The following is a 25,465-nucleotide window of genomic DNA, read 5'->3' as shown; positions in this document are numbered from 1 at the left end:
CCTGGAAGTAGCCTTCTTTTTCTCTCTCATTTCTTCTTGTGCACAAAAACCCACTAGGTTGTTTCTTTTTTGCTCAAGAGCTGGTAAAATGCTAATTTTATGGTTAATGATGGATAACTACGTGTACATTGGAGTCGATTTCCATTATGCTTCTCAGACAAAAGCACAAAGACACACTCTGTAATGACACCATTCTGGAGAAAAATGTCCCCTATGTATCTTTGTGTGCTCACTTTTCAAACTCTAGGCCCACTCCTTATCTTTACTGTTCCATCTACAATCAAATTCCAAATTGCAGAAGATACTCTTTTTGGTAAGGAGCTTGAAAGGATCTTTCCCCATGATTGTCTCCATCACAGCTGACCCAAAGTTATAGAGTAATACTTCTTAAACCACATCAATTCTTTGTTTGTGTGTTTGTTTGTTTTGAGAGAGAGAGAGAGAGAGAACGAGCAAGCAGGGGAAAGAGGCAGAAAGAGAGAGAGAATCCCAAGCAGGGTCCATGCTGACATGGGGCTCAATCCCATGACCCTGGGATCACTACCTGAGCTGAAATCAGGAGCCACCCAGGTGGCCCACAATCCCATCAATTATTTCAGATAGTGAGAAGGAGCTGTGTGTCTCATAAAACAGAAACCTCTTCTGTCCATGCCTCTCTGTATCCAAGCTTGAAACTTAGTACCTACTTCTTCCAGTGGTCTACAGCTATTGGGTATAACTTCCCAAGAGACTGGTGAAAGAAACAAACAAACTTTTCTTGTATATTTATTGTAGATACATTTGCAAATGTTATTTTATTTAATCCATACAAGATCCCTGTACAATATATATGGAAATTTGTTTCAGAAAGGTTAGGTAACCTGATCAAGGTCACAAAGTTGGTAATAGGTCGATTTGGGAACTCAAGTCTTATTTCCAAAGCCTAGGTTTTTTGGAGATTCATCAATAGTGAAGAGCTCTCAGCACATTTAATAAGTACCATTCCCAGTTTCTCTCCTGAACTATCAAGTTGGTACATTGGTCCTTTGTACTGATGTTCAAAGCAAAGGGATAGTTAAGGAAAGGCAGGGAATATTTAAACATTCTCAAGGTTAGAGCATCCCTTTAATCATGTAAATGAAAGCAACTAATGACATTTCTATAACTTAATAATATACAGGAAAAGCATTACTAAAAATGCTTACTCTGACTGTGAGGCAAATGTGTTAACCAAAAGGTTAATGATTACCTATCCTAGAAAGAGAACAATGTAAAAATAATTAACATATAATTACTTACAGGGATTGAAACCTCATCAGTCCTACTTGCAATAACCACCACCACCAACTCTCAAACATGGTCACACGCTTGCAGTTCATTTCATTTCTGAAAACATCTGACCAACTATACTATGCATCAAATTGAAGGCTATGGGTCCAGCAGCCAAAAGTGAGATGGTTCCTAAGGTGTCACTGGGAAGGGGAGTAACCATGGATTGCAAAGGGAAGAGGAATGGGAAGAGCAGGACTATTTTCAGCAAGAATACGGGCCCAATTCTAGATGCCTGGAAGATGGTTTTCTGAATCCTATCATCTTCTTCCTTTACCTCCTTTCCTCCTCCTCCTCCTCCTGAATACTACTTGCAGAATATCTTTATACCCAGCATTATGTCAGGCATTTTCAAAGCACTATTTTATTTAAGCATCACAATAATCAACCATCTTCCTTCTTTCTTCTCTCTTTTTCTTTTAAACAAATATTCATCCAATCACCACTGTGTGCCAAGTATTGTATGTATTAGGTGCCCACGCTGCAATGCTGAACAAAAACATCTGGCTGTAACTACTTTTCTCCTTCTATAGATGAGAAACTTGCAATACAGAGTGAGTGAGTTGCTTAAGGTCACACACTAGTAAGAACACATGTTCCCATACTAAATCCTGGAGCTCTTTCCTCTAAAGCCAAGTTTTTCTCAGAAGACAGGACAAGAAGGCACAGGTGATACCCTATGGGTAATTCCTCATTTTCCCTACAAACCAGCCCTAATAAACACACTTACTTTTTCCAGATCAACATTATCTGGGGAAAACCAATCTAAGCCACCAAGGTTCAATCTTTGTCAAGCCAGTGAGCATTTACTAAGTACTCTCGGTGTGTTCATCCTGGTGAAGCCCTCTGAGAGCAATTGAGGTTTTCCTGTGTTCTTTATGTTACCTGGAGATGCTCCCACTGTCCTCTCCCACTTCTACAATATAGCAGCATTTTGGTCATGCTCTAAGCATTCTGTCACCCTGGTCACAGTTGAACATCTCCCTATCCCATGCCATTCCTAAAGAGGAATCTGAAATAATTCTCTCAGATTCCCAATGAGCCCCCAGGCTGCTGGTCCAAGGTCACACAGTCTTCCCTCCAGATTGCTCAGCCCTCATTCCCCCACCTTTTTGATTTTTTTCCTGCCTATCCCTTCTTTTTCTTCTTTCTGCTAAGAGGTAGACCCACAAAAATAAGTCCATAACCTTGAGAGATAGCCTAAAGCATCAGTTTTCCATTGCTATCATTGAGAGGGCTTGTTAAAATGGACTGCAAGGTTGTACCTCCAGAGTTTCCAATTCAAGAGATCTGGAGTGAGACCTGACATGTTCCCAGGTGATGCTGACACTCATGTGTCAGGGCCCACACTTTGAAAACCACTAGCTTTGAAAGGGATTTTTTTTTCTACATTTAAACACAATTTGTTCCCAGTACAGAATCCAGCTTGTTTTCCAGGCCCTGAATTTCACATATTTTAGTCTGCAGGTAATGAAATGCAGGTTAAATCCAATCGGTCCACTCAAGCATCTCCAGTAGGTTTCTGGAGTTATTTAACACTGTAGAAGACGTCTTGTCTGGGCTAATTAAGTGATTAGTTTAGATCGATAGATGAACAAAGGAAAAGTGGGGCAGCTATAGCTCACTACCAACTTAATAAAATGGTGCTAACTTCAGCCACGAGAAGCAACATGGGTTTAAAATCAGGCTTAGCAGCTGAAGACGTCCATGTTTCTATCTTAGGTGAAAAGAAGCTCACCTATGCTATATATAGGTAGAATATGGCTATTCACAAGGACTCTTACAAATGGGGTGACTTTGTTTGGCTTGGTTAGTCAAATGACTCCACCAGAAGGTAAAGGTGCCATTTTGAATGACTGACATTCATATCTGCCTCCCACAACTGTGGATATCAAGCATCACCAGTGACTTGGTGGATGGGCTGGCATCTGCACTCAAAAACCCCATTGTGGTTGTACTTCCAGTCAAAATTAAGTAAGGTACAAAAGCCACATACCTACAGGTTCAGAAGTTTGCATTAGCTTACCTGTCTCACATTTTCAGGAGAAGACAATAGAAGGGAGCCTGCATTGATTGTGCATCAGCCATGTACCTTTTGGGGCAGATCGTACTAGGCTGATTTTACCAACAAGGAAAATGAAGCTCAGAAATGATGTTACCTAAGGTGGTGGCAAGGATGGTGACAATAATAATAGCATCTGACATTTATTAGACACTTACCATGAGATAATGTTCCAGGCATTTTTTTTTCTAGGTACTCTATATTGTTATTTCAATCAATATGCACAACAACCCTATGAGTAAGTCTATCAGTATCCCATTTTACAGATATGAAAATTGCAGGACAAGGATGTATGGCTTGCCCATGGTTACCCAGTTAGTAAGTGTCAGAGCTCAGTTGAAACCCGATGGTGTGAATCCAGAATCCGTGATGACACTTTCGTGGCTGAATAGACAAAACTCTGAAGTTTCATCTCTTTGCTGTCCTCTTTCTGGGGACGGAGCCTAGTGAGCCCCTTTCACTCACACCCAAAGACTAAAGCTAAAATATCCCCTGTTACCATCTCTTTATCCCTCTGGAGAACTTGGTTTTTTGTGTTCATGCAGACTCACAGACTGATACATGGAGCCATCCGACTTCATGAGAGGGTGGCTCCGCCTTGGAAGTAAGCCCAAAAGAGGGATAGTATGTCATTGCACCAAGCGCAATTTTCCCAAACTCTAGCTCTTGGCAACCTTCCCAGGCTTCAACGTGTTTGCCATAACTATGCCTGTGTTATTGATATATTTTATTTTACCTAACTCTCATTTTTACTTACATTTGTTCAAGGAAACTTAAAATTACTGCAGCAAGTGGAAAACCAGTATCCCTTGCCATAAACAGAAGCTAACCATAAGGATGAATAAAAGCTATTAAATTCTATCTAGGTCCTGTGAGCTGCTAAAAACCCTGCCTCAAGGCCTGCTTTATTATAAAGGGACATTAGTAAGTGTTATAGAGGTGTTAAAATACACTAGCACCGGATAGAGTCCTGCTCCTTGAGGATTCAAAGAGAAGGTGGAAAGAGAACAACATTGCGCCTTATGATTTAATGTTTTTTTTTTTTTTGGCTCTTTTGTCCCCGGCCTCCAAAAATCCTCTCCTGCCCTAGCAGTGCTATGCCTCCCACTGGTGGCAATGTAGACCCAACTCTGTGTGGCCTGGGTGTGCCCTGGTCGTGCCCTAGAACCATGCTGAGTCTCCCCTAATGCCTTCTAATCAATAGGCACATCTTGAAAGGGGGAAAACTATCTCAGGTTCAGGTGCCTCAGGGAAACAGGCAAAAATCAAGGAGAGAAAAATGATTATGCTGTCAAAGCAGCAGAAGGAACTTCCAACAGTAATAGTGATCATTGAGTTTTTCCTTTGAACAGGAATGCCTTTGATAGGGCTTTCCTCCATTCTCCAGCTATTCTGTTGCAAGAATGAATAAGCAGAAAGAAACAAATGGTGCTTTTGTGTTTTTCCAGCATTTGCCATAGAAGAAAAGCAATGACCCAACTTCAAGGGGGAAAATCTAGACCTCCATATCCGTAACCATCTAAAGAAAAAAAAAAAATAGAGATGAACAGGGAAAGGGAGGAAAAGAGAACTAAATCCAACCAAAAAAAATTGGTGATGCACCCCACAATCCCAATCCCAAGGATCCTGGATCATTCAGTCTTAAGTAACCTGAGAAAGTCACTCTATTCCCCTCTTCCACTTCTTCCAATCCAAGCTTCTCTTCTCCGTCTGGCAGAGCCCCTTTTTGGTAACATTAGTAGTGTAGATAGTAATAAGCCATTTTATTGCATAGCCATTTTTTAATGTTTTTATTTTATTTTTTAGAGACAGCAAGAGAGACAGAGCATGAGTGGGAGAGGGGCAGAGAGAGAGGGAGACACTGAATCCGAAGCAGGCTCCAGGCTCTGAGCCGTCAGCACACAGCCTGATGTGGGGCTTGAACCCACAAACTGTGAGATCATGACCTGAGCTGAAATCAGATGCTTAACTGACTGAGCCACCCAGGTGCCCCATATAGCCATTTTTTTGTAAGAAAAAGGAAAACCCAACAAAACTGTCTTTCCATATGGAATGCGCAGATACACCTCTTGACAAGGGTCTTTGTAACTGATAGTGGTGGTGGTAGTGGTGGAGAAGGACCACTTTCCGTGGAGCAAACATGGTGCCTTACACTCAAAAATCAACTAATCTTCACAACAAGCCAGTGAAATGAATCCTATTATTCTTCCCGTGTTATACACTAGGAAATTGAGGCTGGAGAAGTTAAATCACTTGCCCAAGATTGTAGAGTTAGTTAAGTGACAGAACGAGGCTCGCCTGCACCAAAAGTCTTGGTCTTAACTACTAAGCTCTGTTGATTCCTTCATGGAAAGGAACTAAATATTCATTATCATTTCTGTATAATTATATATAATTAATTTTATGTAATTAAGGCCAATAGAGAAACTAATAGAAGCCAAATCTTTCCCCAAGGCTCTATTGACCGAATACTAGTTTGCAAAAGATGTACGAACCGGGTAGCTTTCTCATATTAAAATCTTATTTCTCCTCTCTGTGCACAACATAGGTCAAGTACTAATAAGATCAAGTCAAAGTAGCTGAGATTTATTGAGTACTTATTAGGTGCCAGATCTTATGGTAAACATCTCCCATGAGTTCTTGCTTTTAATCTTTACAATCTTGCGAGATAGGTGTTGCCTAGGAGAAAACTGAGGCTCAGAAATGCTCAATAACAGGCTCAGAGTTGTTCAAGGTCAGCCTGTGGGGGCAGAGCAAAATGGTGACCACAGCCATCTCTCTGCAGACTTCAGAGCCCTCACTAAGATCTGGTATAGCAAGAAGATCTAGGAGCACATGAGTTAGAAACACTGCACTTTCCTTTCCCAAGATTGCAGCGATAGATGAAAGGAACTCACGAAAATGTCCTGGGGACTTAGTATCTATGAGGCTTTTTTTCTAGGCACGTCATCCAGAGCTAAGGCTGGCTAGAGACAGACTCTACACAAGACTTCCATGCTTTCTGCACTGCTGCATGAAAAAGACAATACCATCTTCTATAGGGTCTCAGGGAGGCTGTCTACCTACAACAGGGCTCACTTGTAAGTCAGGGTTGTCTGTGTCCATTACTCAGGAAGGCTGGAGAATAGGGGGATCCAACGGCCTTCCAGAGTTAGTGTTCTGGAAACTCTTTAAAGTATCCATCCTACATATTTTATACTTCCTGGTCTAGCTTCACTATTCAGGCTTGGATTAAATTTCATTGCTTAATTGTGCAGAATGAGAGGCTATTACCCCCTAAGATTGTTCTCAGCTGGAATGGGCACAAGATTCAGAGGGAACTTGCTAAAGAAAAACATAGGTCAGTGCCTTTCCTTGAGAATCTCATGCTGTCAGTACAGGATGGTGTCCAGGAAACTGGACAACCTTGGCAAAAAGTCCAGTAGGTATTTGGTAAGTACAGGTTGAATCCCAAACACAGACACTTCCTCCTGCAGCAAATCTTCTTTGACCACCCTCACCTGACTCTAAACCTCAGCGACACTATTGCCATCGGGCCCTTCTAATTTTTTCCATCTATTTAATGAATAAATGAGTGAGAGATGCAGAGAAAGAAAGAGGGGGGCAGGGAGAAAACGTGCACAAAGTGTGTGTGAGGGTATCTAAATTCTAATGACATGGATTAGGCTTCCTGGATCCAGCTATACTTGAAGCCAATAGACCCCGAGACTTTTTAGTTATGTGAGCTAATAATGCCTTTTGGGATTTAAGCTACTCAACAGGTGATAGGAGAGAAAAGAATGAATCATTCTTTGCTTGTCTCAGTAAAGGAAAATAGATAAATGTGTATAACACTTGGTAAATAAAATGACCAAAGCCCACTCACCCTGCCTATGTGAGGCTGAGCCAGGACCCAGCCTGTCTGGCCCTGTGTGTTCTCATCACCACCATTACTATTATTTCAATCTAATTCTGTGGTTTAATTGCCCCAGGCTTCTGTGCCACAGGGAGCTGTAAGTAAATAGCTGAGGACTGTGGTTCCTCTAGGGTGATCATATCAGAAGTACAGATATTAAAACAGAAATTGTGTCATGTCACCATGTTTGTGTTTCCAGTACCTGCAGCTGATTGACAGGAAAAGCACTGCTGAAGCCAATTCTAAAGTGTCTCACTGGTTTGAGTTTTCATGCCAGAGGCTATGGAGAAAAAAGGAAGTGAGTCAATGGAACCAGATGCCTTATTGTAGCCCTGTAGCTTTTTATTGCAGATTAGAACTGGGAATCCGGCAGGGGTCTCTTTACAAGTGTAAAACAGTGAGGGGCTCTTTGTATCTCTTACCATTTCTAAAAAGCTTTTTTAAAAAATGTCTTGCTTTCCTCCTTTGTGCTTTAATATTAGACCCCACATTCTCTGGGATCTTAGGGGCCTGAATTCCCATTGTAAGCTGACTTTTGTTCCCTGATGCCAAATTGTTCTTTTGGAGACAGAAACAGGAATGAAAGCTGGTCCCTGGCCCCAGAACATTCCCTGCCTGCTGTGAGGAGGCTTGGGTACTGCACACAGACCTAGGTTGACTCTCCCTGGAGTCAGGAGCAGGATCAGCACAGCATCTCCCAAGGACCTGAGGCCCACAGTCCATCAGCTCTCTCAGCGACACACTCTGTGTTCCAGGTTTCACACTCATTCTCTCATTTGATTTTCTCAACTACCCTCTTAGGATGTCCTTCAGCCCATTTAACAGATAAGGAAAACCAAGCTCATGGACCATAAGTGATTTCTCCAACACAACATGGTAACCAAGTGGCAGAGACTGAATGTGAGCCCGGCTCTATGGGACTCCAAAGCTTGAAATCATCAAAGATCCCGGAGGAGAAAAAAGAAACAGGCATTTAGGAATAGGGGTCAGCAAACCATGGGGCACAGGGTGAATCTGGATATCCACCTTTTTTGTAAAAGATTTTTAGAACATGGCCACACCTGTCATTCACATACTGTCTATGGCACAGTCCCTCTATATCAGAGGTGAGTTGTAACAGAGAACTCACAGCCAGCAAAGCCAAAACTACATACTATGTGCCCTTAAAGGAAAATGTTTTCCCACCCTTAGTTTAGAACTTTGAACTTGGAAATCAATTTGACTTAAGAGTCATTTCCCATTGTCTGCTGTGTTTTCTGTTTTTCTCATTTGATATCTGGGCATTCAAGGGGCAGTGGCCTCCGTGAAGCAGCAATGAGGATGGAGTCAAGCACCGCATTTCAAACACCTAGCATAGTGGTTGGTGTTTACTAAGTGCTCAAGGAAAAATAGCCAGTTACTTGCCCCACAACACTATAGAACACCCCAACACAGTGGGAGAATGTGCTAATTCGCATGAGATGAAGTCTTGATTGTGGGGTGGACAGCTCTCAAGCCAGCTTTTCTGGAAGGCTTGCAAGCTCTCAAAACAGATTTTCTGGAAGACTTGAGGTTCTGGTAACCAGCCCCATCAGGGCAGCTCAACCCCTTCCCTGCCAAACCTTTCGGAGTGTCTGGTCTCTGGAGTTGGGCTCTGAGGAAGAATGTCTAAGAATCAAGGTCAATCTAGTTGTTTTTCATAGAGGACATTGTTTTGTGTTTTGTTTTTTTCTTCTTTCAGCCCAACATGAAAGATGGCAGTGAAAGAAAAATGAAATGGTGAGTCTATTATCTCATTGATCCACATGTACAACCCCTCCTAATACAAATGAAAGCAGAGCAAATAATTTTCTTCATTGCAAAGGTCAAAAGTAACCTTGTTTATCCTCTGTATTTTAAAGTTATCAGAGATAGTTAAACTTAGGTCTGAGCTGAGTGGCACATGCTGAATACATTTTTGTGCCAGCTTCCATTTCTTTTTAAAACATGAAGACTATCTCAAAAGAAACCACAGGGTTCCAGTTGGCCTCATTGGAGCCCACACAGGGGCTCTTTGTGATTATGCTAATGAGCAATCACAGTGATACTTCTCTTAACACAGCCCAGGGTTTTATCCCACTGAAAATTATCTCACATTAATACTGTGTGTGCACAATGCAACATCGGAGACAGCCCAAAGTCACAGGGAATAAACTCACTATGTGAATGTGTTCTCTTCCCCAACACCATCACCCATTAGTTTTCTACACCAAGTTGTTCTAGCCAAGAGGAGAAATTGTGAGCTCAGTGATATATTGAATGGTTAACTCAACTTCATTAACTAGAGTAAATGCTAACATGCACGGTACCAGCTTCTAGCACAAATCAGCAGCCATAATAAAGCATATAATTAGCCATATACCCAAATGTTCTCCACGAATACGTCCCCAAGAGCCCCCAGCTGCTCTTTGATTTTCCTGAGATGGGTCTGTGGTAGCAGCCTGGTTCCCACTAACCTCTTGTCCATGAGCCAAACGAGCATCTGAATTGACAAGATCCGGACAAACTCATCCAAAGTCAATAATGGAAGGGCAGGGGCGCCTGGGTGGCGCAGTCGGTTAAGCGTCCGACTTCAGCCAGGTCACGATCTCGCGGTCCGTGAGTTCGAGCCCCGCATCGGGCTCTGTGCTGACCGCTCAGAGCCTGGAGCCTTGTTTCCGATTCTGTGTCTCCCTCTCTCTCTGCCCCTCCCCTGTTCATGCTCTGTCTCTCTCTGTCCCAAAAATAAATAAAAAACGTTGAAAAAAAAATTAAAAAAAAAAATAATGGAAGGGCAGGGAGCATTCTCTACTTTTTCCCAGTATAGGAAGGCCCACAGGGAGTTAACCTCGAAGTCAGGGTAGAGGTGGAAATAAAATGCAAAGTTCTGCTGGTCACCTGCCACTCAAGCTCTGGTCAGTGAACACCAAGAGCCTTTGGTAAAATCAGTATGAGCACTGATGTCTCCAGAAATGTCTGTCCTCATCATAATCCTTGCATGTGGGTGGCCAGCCACTTACAAAGGATTTGTAGATCTGCTATCCCCTCCAAGCCTCACTGAGAGGGAGTAAAGGGTTTGCCGTGAAGGGAAGCAGAATGTGCCATCTCAAAATGTGCCACTTTGGCACGTGGGGCTGAAAGCAATCCAGACTCAGCAGAGCCAGGCAAAGCTTTTTACCTCCCTCTTACTACCCAAGAAAATTTAGGTAAGGGGCATATACTGAGAAGAGAGCTATTTCCAGAGAGAACTTTTCTCCCTGAGAGACTTACATGCATGGCAGGGTTACCTTGGTTTACCTCACATCATCTCCTCTCACCTTTCTGTGAATTGCCTTCTTCCCTTTAAAGCCCCAGACCCCTAATCCTTTCCATAGATCAGGATAGTATATAGCTCAGGATAGTATATAAGCCTCATTGTCTGACTGCCTTTAAGTCTTATATCTTTGGGGGGCTACCTTAGGTATGTATACAACTAAATTTTTTTCTCATGTTAATCTGTCTTTTCATTATGGGGAAAGGCAGGGGGCTCTCAGCCAAGAACCCAGAAGAGTAGAGGGGAAATTAATTTTTCTCCCCTAGAGCCTAAATATCCATAAGAAGCAAAGACTGAATTTGAACCTAAAACTCTAAATGTGATTCACTTCAGATCAAACCTTCATTGAGCATCTATTTTGTACCATCCACTAAGTTAACATTCAGGGATCCCTTCCACAGCAAGTCCATCACCTTGCTTAGTGCATCTCTAGACTCATAGTCTCACGGTATGCCCCTCTATCTTTCTACCTATTTCTCTATTCTTGCTCCTCTGCCATTGCTCTAGACCAAACCACCATCAACACTGGTCTGACTTTGAGGACAATCTCCCGGCCCCTCCTCCTGGCTTCCATGCTTTAATTTATCCTTCACATGAATCACATTTCACTAAAAGGTGTCAGCCAGAGCCCATTATTTTCCACTTAAAATATTTTAATGGTTCCCACTGTACATAACATAAAACCCAAATGCCTATCCCTGGCCCATAAGCTTCTCTAGGATCTTGCCTCTGCCCACCTCTCTGACACTTGCTCTCCTCTTTCCTTGCCAGGTTCCCCTTTTACTAGACAGCTTTTCCTTCTTATAATATCAATTTCATCAAGTTCTCTCCTGTCCCAGTGCCTTTTCATTTTCTATTTTCCTCTGTCTAGAATGTTCTTTTCCTGATTCCAGTATTAGGTGGCTTTCTCTCATGGTTTAAGTCTCAGCTTCAATACTACCTCCTCCAAGAGACCTTCTGTGCCCACAGCTGATGAGGCTCCTCTACAGCGCTGGCAGCATCAGCCTCTTATTTATTTAATTCCTTCTTCTTATCACATCCAGGGAGTACTGTGTGTGTTTACTCTGTCTCCATCACTAGAAAGCAAGGAAGCTTCATGAGGGCAAGGAATGAACTCTGTTATTAATTCTATATGCCCAGCACTTAGCAAAGAGGCACATAGTAAATTCTGAGTAAGAATATCCTGACTGAGGTACCTGGGTGGCTCAGTTGGTTAAGCATCCAACTCTTGGTTTCAGCTCAGGTCATGATCTTATAGTTTGTAAGTTTGAGCCCAGTATCAGGTTCTGCGCTGACAGTGTGGAGCCTGCTTGGGATTCTCTCTGTCCCTGTCTCTCTGCCCCTCCCCCTGCTCTCTCTCAAAAATACATAAACATTTAAAAAGCACTATTCTTAAAATACACACACACACACGTGTGCACGTACACACACACACACACACACACACACACACACACACTGATTGGATAAATGAATAAAGAACTAACAGCAGTACCGCCTTCTCATTCACCCTCCCACAGCTGCCTTTGTACATTAAGTGGGACACAAACTTGGAGCACAGGACTTCTTAAAGGACAGAGCAACTGCACGACTGAACTAAAAAAAAAAAAAATGTCCTTAGAATAGTAAGTATTCCTATGTTTTCCCCAGGACTGAAAGCTCTACCAATGCATCCAAACTAAGTGATATATTCCTAAGGTAGACAAGCTCCTGCATAATGGGACACATCCTATCACCATTCTGTCTTTGCTAAGAAAACATCAAGAATCCCTAATGCAATGGGCAGACTAAGGCTAGAGGCTGACAGGGGGAGCATGTGAGGGTGTAAAAAGATGTGATCTTTATGGCAAAGGTAGTTCTAAAGTCTATGTGTGAGCTTATCCAAAGGACAGGCCATGTGTGAATATCTGGATCTATTTTAAGGAGTATCCCCAGAGGTCCCATTCATGGACTCTTTGCTGAATGAAATCCTTTCTAGGCTAAAGGATTCTACAGAAAAGGCTTTTTTTTTTTTTTTTTTTTTTAACTTTTTCTGGTCTGGCTGCAGTCTTTTCTTCAGCTGAATGCACAGGCCTGGACAGCTTATCATTCCAGACTTTGGGCCCAGGGAGCTGAAAACCCTCTACCCTATGACACAAAGTCAAATCCAGAGCTTTGCTTCCTGGTCTTTCGCTGAAGCCACATTCATCAGTAGAATGCATTTTGTTCAATTGAGAGGCCAACCCATCCATCACCCTCTAATACCACTTAGGCCAGTTCAAAATCATTTTGAAAAAAAAAAACAACTTTGAAGTCCCAGATAGGACTCCCGGTCCTTTTTTTCTTATGGTCAACCCTTCCTAAACTTTGACAAACTCCCAATGGGAAGAGGCTTCATTCAACACTCATCAGAGTGGCTCTGGCTTAGTCACAGTCTGCAGCAAAGGTGTGAGAAAACACAACCAGAAAAAGGAGAATTTGAGCAAATTTTGGCAAAATTCTCCAATAGTGACAGCGGTGACTCTGACAGGTGTTTGAAATCCAACAGAATACTTTGAGTCTAAGAGTTCCAGAAGAATGTCCGTATGATGTAGTTATTGAATCGTGTATATGTGTGTGATGTGCTGTGGTCTTTTTATAAGTATTTATTTTAAGCCTGCTTCTCTTCACATTGCAAATAAATACATAAAACCAGCTTGTGAGCATCAGGAGGGCTCCATGGATAATGAGGTATTGATTTCTTTGTATAGGGATGTTCCTTAGGACGAGGCCGAGAAACTAACCTCTGCTTACTTGGAGATTTGCATACAGCCTTCTGGACAGCCTAGATGGCAAGAAGGTAAGATTATTTATTCAAAACATTATTTAGCTACTGTGCAATAAGAAGTATTTTAAAGCTCCCATGCCTCCCCTTGTAGTGAACTGATTTTCTATGGGAAGTTGGTCTCCTGTGTATGATAAGTAGGTCTGAGGAAACCACTGAATATATTCATTTAAAATAGTCTCTCTGCACTGATGGCTGAGAAATTTCCATGGGACTGTTGCACTTGAGTGCTCTGCATAATTGAACACTGTGTCTGCAAATAAGACTAATAACCATAGTTGTTCAAATGATTACCATATCATAGATCTTAATAGTATACCGGAAATGCTTCTGATGGTAATGCTTTTTTCATGATCAGCCAACCTCGCACTGACAGTATCCATACAGTTGGAATGGCCACTCACTTCTCTCTCGTCCATTGGCCTACTCACTCACCTCTGCTCTTGGCCAAATTTCTCCACCTATAAAATGTGGAAACTGGACTAGATGGTCCCTGAAGTTCTTGAAAGATCTGACATTCTTTCTGGGTTTGGAAGAATAAAAACATTCTGTTTTAGATACGTGATATATATTGAAAGGTAGAGACCTGCAGTGGTCACACAGCTGGTATTGAAAGGTAGAGACCTGCAGTGGTCACACAGCTGGTAGGAGATGGAGCTGGCATTCTGATTGCCTGCAAAGCCTTCAGTCCTAACCAGTGTGTTTCTTTGGGCAAAGTGGAGACCACAGCCATTCACTGTATGACCTGGCAGAACCATCCAGAAAGCTTAAAGAAAACTGAGCACTGCTTTCAGTTAGCTGGGCAAGTCATATCCTATTTTCAGTAGCATCGAATATGGAGCTCCAGAAACCAGAATCACAGGTTTGGCTCCTGTATTAGTTGATGTAATTCTCTGTACAGTTCAGCTGAACAGTCTTCTGACTACACATTTGCAAAATAAAGATGGGTTTGTTGGCATCCTAGGATTTGGGGAGACAGAACAATAACTTGGTACAACTCCCTAGTAAAACCAAACACATATATACTTATGTGTACATGAATACAGCTGACAGCATCAACTCAGTACAGGACATTCAGGGAGAGACTTATTTTTTTAGTGAACTTAGATCACACCATCTTCATGAAATGTGATGCCCAGTGGACACAAGTGAAATATTTCAAATGCTTGGCATGGTCCTGAAACAAGTCTCCAGTCACCGAAGTTTTTACAGCACCTGACAAATCCACACCCTCTTCCTCACGGCCATAGACCCTGGAGGAGGCTGGACTGACTGTTCTGCAGGCAGAACATGCCAACTAGAAAGAAAGCCATGAGACTGCTCCTGGGGCATGGGCTGCACTCTGCGTCCTCCAAACCATGACCTCTGCAGGTTTGCTGCTGCTGCCTCTTCTGCTTGGCAAGGGCAAAACTGAGTTAGGAAGACCTTGAGCTCTGGAGTCTGTATCCAAATCATGGTTTCTCCACTTCTTTTGTTTGGGAGACACTTGTCTGAGCCTCACTTTTCTCCTTTGCAAAATGAGGTTAAATGTTAATATCAGCCTCAAAGGGCAGTTATGAAGATGAACTAAGATTAGAAATAGCATATGAGTGTAATTCCCTCCTTGGCAAATAATACGCACTGTGTGAGTTTCCTACAGCTGCTGTAACAAATTACCATAAGCCTGGTGGATTAAAACAGCACAAATTTATTATTATACAGTTCTGTGGGTCAGAAGTCTGAAATGAATCCGTTTCAGTGGGCTAAAATCAAGTCTTAGCAGCCAGCATTCCTCCTGGAGGTTCTAGGGATGTTTCCTTGTCTTTCCCAAGCTTCTAGGAACCACCAGTATTCCTGGCCTCGTGGCCCCTTCTTCCATCCTCAGAGCTCATCACCCCAACCTCTGCTTCTGTTCTCCCATCACCCTCTTCTGCCTTTGACTCTCCTGTTCCCTCTTATAATGCCCCCTTGTGATTACACCAGACCCACATGGATAATCCAGGCTAAACTCCCCACTTCAAGATCCTCAAAATCATCATGATCTGTCAAATTTCTCTTACCATGTAAGGTAACATATTTACACATTCTAGGGATTATGATATGGTCATCTTTCAGGGGCCATTATTCAGTCTTCTGCATGCACAGAAGTATGGTTTTTACTGTTAGGCTATTTCTGCCGTGTTTTTTTTTCTTTCCATTTAGGTAAAATGCACATATACTAATAAATCTTAAATGTTAAGTTTATGGGTGTTTACATATATGCACCCTTATAACCCCTCTCAAGATGAGAAAATTTACAACCCCTTTCCCACCTTCCAAAGGCTACCCTGTGCCCCCTCCCAGTCAGTACTCACCTCTACTCTGAAGTAACTGTTTACATTCATTGTGGTAGATTACTTTTGCCTATTATTAAAGTACATATGAATGAAATCATACTGTATGAACTTTTTTGTTCAATGTACCATCTGTGAGATTCCATCGGGTTGTGGAGTACAATGGTTTGCTCTTTTGCATACTCATGTAATTGATGTTATTTTTAACCTGTTCTGTATGTCTATCCAGTCTTAGAGCATAAAAATGCATCTAGTTTGTCAAGCATCATGTTGAATATCACTTTTTTAAAACATCCCCTGATAGCAATAAGACCTCGGTCAGAAATAATATGTCACCACCTCCTATACCACTTGTATCTAATCTGCAAGACCCCATCCACACTTCAGCCCTTAGGAGTCGTGCATTGATCTCATGAACCACTTCACCTGCTCCTGTGGACAGGAATATTAGGCTTTATTTATCTTTGTAAATATCAACCCTAGCACCATGCTGAGCATGCAGCCACCAGAGTTTTATCTCCATGATAACCATTTTCCTCTTAGAAAAGATACATTGTTGTTGCTCATTAATGGAAACCCACATGTGCAAATCATACCCATTTCCTTTGTGTATTATAAGACTTGCTAATAGGAGGTGGCTTGGAAATTTTTCACATGTTCCCTTTCCAACACTGATCAGAAACAAATGCTGGGAGGCAAGGCTTGTTTGAGGTAGGCAAGATTTCAAACTCTTGACTTCTATGTTTTGTTTTGAAAATTTTTTAATGTTTATTTATTTTTGAGAGAGAGAGAGAGAGACAGAGCAAGAGTGGGAGAGGAGCAGAGAGAGAGGGAGACACAGAATTGGAAGCAGGCTCCAGGCTCTGAACTGTCAGCACAGAGCCCGACATGGGGCTCGAACTCACAAATCGTGAGATCATGACCTGAGCCGAAGCCGAACGCTCAACTGACTGAGCCACCCAGGTGCCCCAGTTTTGTTTTGTTTTTAACCTCAAAGTAGAGTAAGAAAGTATAATCAAGAGTCTAAGCCCATGTTTGATGTTTGACTGCTGATAGCTTTCAAACCCCATTCCTCCTCATTTATGACTTGCTCCATATCTGGGCAAGTCCATGAGGAACCTCAAGACCTGGCAGGGAAATTCATTCCACTCAAACCCCAGTGTTTAGAGGAAACCTGTATCCCAACCCTATCTTTTAAGCACCAATAAAATTCCCCAAACCACCTGATTCTCTCTCCTTCCTCTTGCTTCATTCTGAATAGAAACTGAATCCTTTGGCTGTTTATAAATGATTAATAAACTTTATTTCATATCTGCTGGTTCCTATATGTCATTTGTCCAAACATCCATAAATTTCTGGGAGAGCCTGCCCTGTGTCCAGCAGGGGATTCTTGGTGCCCAAGTAAGACAGATGACATAGCAAGCTCCTTTCTCCAGAGTAACAATAAGAACCTCACCCAAGGTGGACATCAGTTATTTTTGCATGCTGCATATTCAGTACCGCTTTTCTGGAAATGTCATTTTTATTTTCCTTGGGAATCATTTCTCTTCATTCTCTGTCCATGAGTTTGGGGTGGAGCTGAGCCTCCTCCCGTCTCTAGGGCTCCAGGGTAGCCTTGACCTTAACCTGGCCTATCATTGTACTATGTCTCCATGTCAAACTGATTGGTTTGGAGATGGTCTCATGACCTGAACTGATCTAAGAATAATCAATCCTAGGACTTGGCTTGGATTTTGGAGAAGGAAGAGCTGTCTCTGCATTGGGTTGGCTTGCTGGAAGGCAAAGCCAAGGCCAGAGTCACAAGGGCCCAGAGTCCTGAGGGGTCTCTCCCTGGAGTGACAGCAAAGTAGGTGCAAACAAAGCATAGAAATGGAAGTAGAGAGACTCTTAATCCTCCCAAAATTGCATAGTCCCTGTTTCTAGCCAAACTCAGATTCAGACCCATTCAAGATTTTATAGTTATGTGAACTAACAAATTCCCATTTCAGTTTAAGCCACTGTTAGTTGGATTTCTGTCCTTTGTGCCTGGGAACACTTCTGAAGGTACAATCATCCAGTTTTCTATGATCTGCACTTTTTGTTTCTCTGGACACATGGAGGCCAAACATGCAATGGAAACCATACAACCTTGGTCTCCCCATAAACACTGAAACCTCCGTTTCTAAAGGTAAAAACAGCAGGTGTGTGAGAAATGGCATGACAAATCTTGACTTGAATTGTCACTCTACCAAGAGCAGAAAACCCCTAAATAAATAGTACTAGGTCAACAATTTGCTAGAAATATCAGCTGAATCAGAATGCTAAAATTCCAGCACATTGGAACATCACTTATCCTGTGCACCAGGAGTCTTATGTCAGCAGAATCTTGTGCTGTATTGAAGGAGGCAAAAGAAAAGTACAGAATGAGCATGATTCTCCAGTTTATACTCAGTGAAATTTAATTCTTTAGTAATTTCCATTCCACTGCTGGAATCAGTAAAGTAAGCTAAGCTGGTGCAAAAGTTCCATTCCATACAACAGCTAAAATTAACTGAACATTGTGGTAGGCAGGATAATGTCCCCCAGAAATGCCCACAGGCTAATCCCCAAACCTATAAATATGTTATATTATATTACAGGGGGGGATAAAGTTTGAAAACGGACTTCAGGTTGCTAGTTAGTTGACCTTAAGATAGGGAAACTATGCTTGGTTATTCAGATGGACCAAATGTGATCACCAAGATCCTGATAAGTGGAGAGGGAGGCAGGAGAGGAGGTCAGAGTATCACAGTGTGAGATGAAATCCACCCATTGTTGCTGGCTTGGAAGATGGCATAAGAGGGCCACAAGCCAAGGAATACAGGCGGCTTCTAGAAGTTGGAAATGACAAGAAGATAGATTCTCCCATAGCGGTTCCATATTGGTTTACTTAGGCTGCCATAATAAAATTCCACAGACTGGGTGGCATAAAAAATAGTAATTTATTTGATCACGGTTCTGGAGACTGGAAATCCAAGATCAAGTTGTCAGCAAGTTTGGTTTCCCCTGTGGCCTGTCTCATTGGCTTGCAGATAGTGCCTTCTTCCTGTGTCCTCACATGGCCTTCTTCTATGTACATGCATCCCTGGCATCTCTCTGTATGTCCAAATTTCCTCTTTTTAGAAGTACACCAACCTCACTAGATTAGAACCTACTCTAGCAGCCTCATTTTAACATAATCTCATCTTTGAACACCGTATCTCCAAATACAATTACATTCTGAGGTCCTAGAGGTTAGGTCTTCAACATACGAATTTTGGGGAACACAACTTAGCCCATGATAGGTTTCAAAAGGGAGCACAGCCCTTCTGATACCTTGATTCTAGCCCATTGAGACCCATGTCAGACCTCTAGTCTAGAAAACTGTGAGATAATGAATGTGCTTTGTTTGAAGCCTCTAAGATTGTGGTCATTTGTGAAGGCAGCCACAAAAAACCAGTACATGCATTTACTATGTGCCCAGCACTGAGCTAAGTGCTTTGCCTTTTTAAATTTAAGTTTCATCTTCTTGTCAGCCTTATGAGAAGATGGCATTGTGATCTCCATGAATGAGGAAACAGAGGCACAGAGATGCTACGTATCTACTCACTGCCATATTGCTTAGAGTAGTGAGGCCCGAGCTTGAACTCAGATGCAACTGATTCCAAAACCTTACTGCTCCACCACCATTCCATCCACTGGAAAACACTAACGACTCTGAAACTTGCCTTTTTGAGCAGGGTGGATAAAGAGTAGTAACAGAGAGCGATAGGATGAGCAGGGACACCTGGTCCCAGCCTCCTTCTTTGAAAACAGAGAAAAAAGATAAAGGTTGGGGGCATCTGGGTGGCTCAGTCGGTTAAGGGTCCAACTCTTGACTTTGGCTCAGGTCATGATCTCACATTTTGTGAGTTCAAGCCTTGCATCAGGCTCTCTGCTGCTAATGTGGAGCCTACTTGGGATTCTCTCTCTCTCTCTCTCTCTCTCTCTCTCTCTCTCTGCCCCTACCCCACCTGCACATGCACTCTATCTCTCTCTCTCAAAATAAATAAACAAACTAAAAATAAAAGAAAGAAAATGAAGAAATGAAGAAAATGAAGTCAAGAGAGATGAAGTGGCCTCTCAAGACCCAGTGCAAGCTCTCTAGGGCCAAAGTGGAGTCAGGCCACCTGGCTATCAGCTCAGCACACCAGCCACTCTTTCTTCTCTAATATGAACTGTCACCTCATGTTTCCATGGCATCTCACTGAATTACATTATGGAGGAAGAAGGTGAGATCCACAGTCACAAAATGGCAAAGCCTGGTCTCAACCCTCCAGCCTCATCATACCTCTTATAGAAATATCTCATTATGGAACACAAATCGCATGTTTAAAACTATATTATATTCTTTGGTAAGCAACTTTAGAAACAGGAAGAGTTTTGGAATTTTTATCTGAATCTAAAACTTGAGTCCAGAGTCTAGACAAATAGACTATGAAGTACCTTCATTTCTATTATTTTATCTAGAAACGCCAACAGTAGCAGAGAGACTTCTGAGTAAAAGACCGTGAATCTGCCACATCAGGCTAAGACTTTCTAGGGTGCGTCACAAAAGTTCATGCATTTCGTGGCTTCTCTGAAACATCCCAGGAGATAGCTTTTATTTCCCTCCTAAACACATCTTTCATTTTCATTTGTGGGAAGGGCTGGCCACTTGGCTGGTGAAGCTGGGAACGGGTAACTTGCTTGCACAACTGAGTGCTGAAAGACCATAAATACTCTTAGCTAGTAACAGAGTTTGATTAATAGGATTCCCAACAATTATTGTAATCCTATCATGGTCAAGAGAAGAATTGCTGTCACTTGCACAACCATGCCTAGAGGAAATAGCCAAAAGTTGGTGAGCCTCAGAGTCCCATGGAATTCATCACTGAGTTTCAGCACCACTGCCCCTCTTTATGACCTGCAGGAAACTCTGGAGGGGAATTTGCAGGGGATGATAGTGAGATGGCAGTGGATATTTCGGTGTCATATGTTAGTTGCTTAAATATTGAGAGTGAATATCCCTGAAAGGTCAGCTGTCTTACCCATACAGAGTAAAGTGCTCATGAGACTTGTTTTTGCCAGAATTTAAGGGATGTTATTTTGTGACTTTAAACATCAGTGTAAGACATAGTAAAAACTGTCATGTTTGATTTACTTGATGTTAACATCCTGGAGCTTCCGTTGCCCACTTAAAGTGACTAAACTAGCAAATCAGAATATCCATGATGTTGCTTAAAATAAAATTTCATTACTACTAAATGAGACCACACTCTCTTTCAGCAAGTTGATGGAATTTTGCATTTGCTTAAAATCTTAACTGGGATTTTAGTTGTAATGGATTGAAGAACACAGAAGGCACCAAACTAAGGTGATTATTTGTAATAAAATAATAGTCAAATATAGAGGGCAAACTAATTTTAAATAGAAAAAGATAATGGGCTTTGCTGTGTTTGGAGCATTGATGTGCTAATGTGTTTTTTTTTAAGGGTTTTTATTTTTTCCCCTTCCTCTCTAAAATATTCTTCATTGTGTTATAATATTTCCCTACTGGGGCAAAAGGGGAGGGGAAGGGAGATCAGGAAAGGAAGAGAGCCAAAGGTAATTAAACATTCCATTTAAAATGTTGCAGTAACAAGCATCTTACTGTAAGGAGTTCTGTTATCACATTCACATCCCACAGGCTTAATTCTACTGTCAATACCCTTTTATCACTCACAGGAAGCTACAGAAGACAGCTCGCTCTAATTTATTGTGTGGTTTAACACTGTCGAGGGATTCTTTACCTGGTCCACATCTCTTTGGTTAAACAGATGCACACACACATGCGCACACACACACTCCTAAAAGTTTTCTACATCGGTCCCAAAGCACTCATTTTTGAAAGTTCCCTTTTGGTTTAATTACACTTTTCATTAGACCAGAGACTATAAACGCACATATATGACATTGCCTGTCATAGTTGTGGTTGGCCAAATAATAGAATAATCAATCATCTCCATTCTTAGAAAATGACATGGTCAAAGGTATTATAGAGACAATTGGATTCATTCTCAGGAAGTGGCTGAACAATTGCAGTGATTGTCCATTGTTAACTGTTTCTGATAAGTACATAATGACCCTAAATGTTTCCTTAACAACAGGGAAATTAAAATCATTTCTCTTAGTTGAGTCTTCTCTACTAGACAGAATGGGACCTGCAGAAGACTAGCTTGAGGTTCTAATTGCTTTCTTAAGATTGATCAAGATACATTAGGTCCAAACTTGGAAAGTGCTTATTTCTTAATTAAAGAAATCCACTAATGTATACGTTATACATTTGCCACTGTGCTATGGGTGTTAACATTGCAGTTGATTTTAAAGGTTAGGACACTTTTGTTTAGCTTCAAAGATGTAAAAATGGACAATTTATTATTCAAATTTTCATTCTGCCTCTATAGCTGGGATTGATGAGGGAAACAAAGGCATGAGGACATGGTCAAATTAAATTTCCTTATAACCTGCAGCCCATTGACAAATACTTGAGGCAGGCAGAGTAAAATGTTTCTCCAGGAACTCCCTACTGTCTTAATGTTGATTTGCTAGAAAAACCACCTTAGCTTGACTACAGCTAGGCCTCCAGTATCTGGTGAGTCTTCTTTAGCATATGACAGTCCCTTTTGGAAACTTCCCCTTGCCTTTACCTTTAATTCCCAAGTGTACAGTGGTCACTCCTCACAATCCAGGGGAGGCTCTTTCTGCCCACAGTCCTGTCCTCTGGCTTTAATAAAATCACCTTTTTGCACCAAAGATGCCTCAAGAATTCTTTCTTGGCTCTCTGGCTCTGGACCCCACTGTAGCAGTGAGTCTCACACACACAGAGTCAGAACACCAAGGCTTTTCTTTCCTGGAAGCAGTTTTCTTTGTGTCATCATGGGCTCAGCCGGCTAAGATCCAAAAGGCTGAGCTCTGAGCGCAGCAGGAGCGTAGCTCCCATATATGATAACATACAGTCCAAATGGGCGGTCTAGGTTAGAGTCGTGAGGAACATCGTGCAGGCACACATAGCCAGGTTGCCTTATCTTGAGGTTTTCACCACATTCCTTAGGGAGGGCCTCTACCCTAGAACCAACTTCCCCCTAACTTCCTGCAAACTTAGCAACTCCTAGAGAATGAAAGAGGTTCCCTCATGTATCCTTCTCTGGGGAAGAAACTCAGGTTTTCATCACAGGTCCACAGACAGAAAAGCCAAGGCGTTAGGTATCTCAATATTTTATATCACCTCTTTTTTTTTTTTTTCCTCTTTCTTGAAAAAGAAATCAAGACCGCTGCCTCTATTTTTAACAAATCCTAAAAATATTCCTTAGGGACTTAACTCCCAACTTTCCTCCTCAATTTTTAGGACTTTAGAAAGGAGGTTGGACTTTATTCATCTCCTGTCTTTCCTGATTTTATGTCTGTCAAGTAGCAGGTTCTGTCTATTCAGTGAATAAACAAATACATGAATGGATGTTATGTGATCTCCTAGATTCTTTACCCCAAATTAATTTCTTCTTTTGTTCCTCCCCTCTTCTGCTTTCCAGTATTTTCTTGAATCCATAACAATTTCTTGAAATTTAATCTTTAGGTATATGACACTTACCTAGATTGCTGCTTCATCCCTCCACTGTTTTCCATGATCAGTCATTTAATGAAACACAACCTTGCCTCCTGTTGTTCTTGAATATTGATTAAGTTCCCTTTCGCAGACACATCACATTCACAGCTGGCCAAGAATTTTCAAGAGGACTCATTCCCTCCTCCTTCCTGCAAGGTAGCACAGGAAATGGCCATTCCCATTTCAAATCCCAGAAAACAGGTTCAGAAGACAGGCAGGCCTTTGGGCTGTAAATACAGGATTCCTTCCCCTCACCCAACCCTGCCCTATAGATCCTGTTTTATTAAAAAGTTTTTACTCCATAGCTGAAGAGGTTGAGGTTAGATAGAAAGAAATTGACAGCAGGGGCACCTGGGTGGCTCAGTCGGTTAAGCATCTGACTCTTGATTTCAGCTCAGGTCATGATCTCACAGTTCATGAGATGGAGTCCCAAGTCAGGCTCTACACAAACATCATGGAGCCTTCTTGGGATTCATTATCTCTCTCTCTCTCTCTCTCTCTCTCTCTCTCTCTCTCTCTGCCCCTCCCCCTCTCAAGGAAGGAAGGAGGGAAAATGGGAGGGAAGGAAGGAGGGAAGGAAGGAAGGAAGAAATTGACAACAGATTTCAGTCGTGCAGAGCTTGAGGGGGTAATACGGAATGTGTGGAAATTTTGATCCCCCTTTTGAACACTGTTCTGGACAGAAGATTCAGAATGGGAAGCTCAGGCCCCATGGAACATCCTTACCTTCTTCTCTAGGGGATGACAGCAGTGAAAAGCATTCTGCCTTTTGTCCCAGTTAACCTGGTTTGGAGAATATGTACAGAATGGCACTGGAGAATCTCAGAGTAAGGGCTGGTTGCTGTCCCTTCAGTAGTCACCCTTGCCTTTTCTGACTAGCCTCTTCACTGCCTCTCTGGGAACGGTACTTAGATTTCTTGTGTGGAATTTCTCCACTGTCCACTGGGCCAGGGAACCCATGAGTCAATCCACCTATCTCCAGGGAACTTAGATCACGACCAGCATGGTGCAGATATACCCCAATGGCTTCCCTTCTGCTACTCAATCTCCTGCCTGTTCCAGTCTGTCCTTTATGAGGTCTGCCTGTCCTTTTTCCTCAATTCTGTGAGCCATGCTTCTCTACTTTCAGTCAATGCTAATCTTTTGCATAGTTCAGCCAGACTTGGGCGCCTTTGCTTATAACCCAATTCAAACACCTAACTAATAGAGATACACGGGAAGAGATTTCCTATGAGTTTGATGGGTCTGATACCTGTCACCTGGAAGATGGACTTGTCTGAGTTCTGTATGCATTCTATGTCAGTTCTTGCTTCTACTATGACCTGGACTGCAGGGAAAAAGTCCTTGTCACTTCCTATTATGGTAGTCTGAGAACAAGGTACTGCTGTCAGAGACTGAACCAGAAAATGGACAAGGGCAAAAAGCCTTTCATATTGTCAGTTCAGTCTGAGAAGACAGTGCATCCTGATAGGCCAGCAAGAAACACATGGGCCTTGCATCTGGTTTGTGTGTGTGTTCCAACAGAACTAAAAGATGATGGCAGGAGGTAACACCATTTTGTGTTAAGCATGCGGGCACTGAAGTATGAAAGGAATTCCTGAAGTCACGGGATGAAGGGAAAGGCATTTTCAATTCTGGAAAACAGGTGACAAGTAATGAGAGACATGGGGTAGACTCAGTCCTTGAGTGAAGGAGGTGTTTGCCATTTGAGATTCATGGGGCCCACTCTGCTCAACTCTCTCCCAAACTCTGTGAAACATCTTTCAAGGCTGAGAAAGGCCACAACTTAGGGAAAGAAAGGGGATCTTGAACTTGAGCCATATCCTAGACAGAATGGACACCAGAGTATTGGCTTTCCTGGCCCTCAGGGATTTAGGTAATGAGAGAGGAATCAGATCCTTAATTAGGTTGCTTTATCTTCTTTCAACTCACTCTCCCCTCCCAGAAAATCCCACTGGATGAACAAGAATAGCAACAACTCCATTAGACACTTACTATATTCTAGAAACCATACTAAATGCTTTATATTCATGGTTTCATTTAATATTTTCACACCAACCCATGGAGTTAGTATGGGGTTTCAGCTGGGCCTCAGATTGGCACAGAAAGATGCCCTAC

The 25,465-nt window shown here is 42.1% G+C and overlaps 1 long non-coding RNA gene across 1 annotated transcript in view; it reads right to left on the bottom strand.

The window, feature by feature from the left end:
- Positions 1–23,493, bottom strand: part of LOC123607518 — a 93,434-nt gene extending 69,941 nt beyond the window's left edge. Inside the window, exon 1 of the long non-coding RNA XR_006716770.1 lies at positions 23,333–23,493. This is a non-coding gene — a long non-coding RNA (uncharacterized LOC123607518). The remainder of the gene's footprint in view (positions 1–23,332) is intronic.
- Positions 23,494–25,465: the final 1,972 nt, after the last annotated feature.

The sequence above is a fragment of the Leopardus geoffroyi genome, chromosome A2, assembly GCF_018350155.1.
Source record: "Leopardus geoffroyi isolate Oge1 chromosome A2, O.geoffroyi_Oge1_pat1.0, whole genome shotgun sequence".
In the NCBI taxonomy this organism is placed as follows: domain Eukaryota; kingdom Metazoa; phylum Chordata; class Mammalia; order Carnivora; family Felidae; genus Leopardus; species Leopardus geoffroyi.
This window is presented reverse-complemented; position numbering and strand designations above follow the sequence as displayed.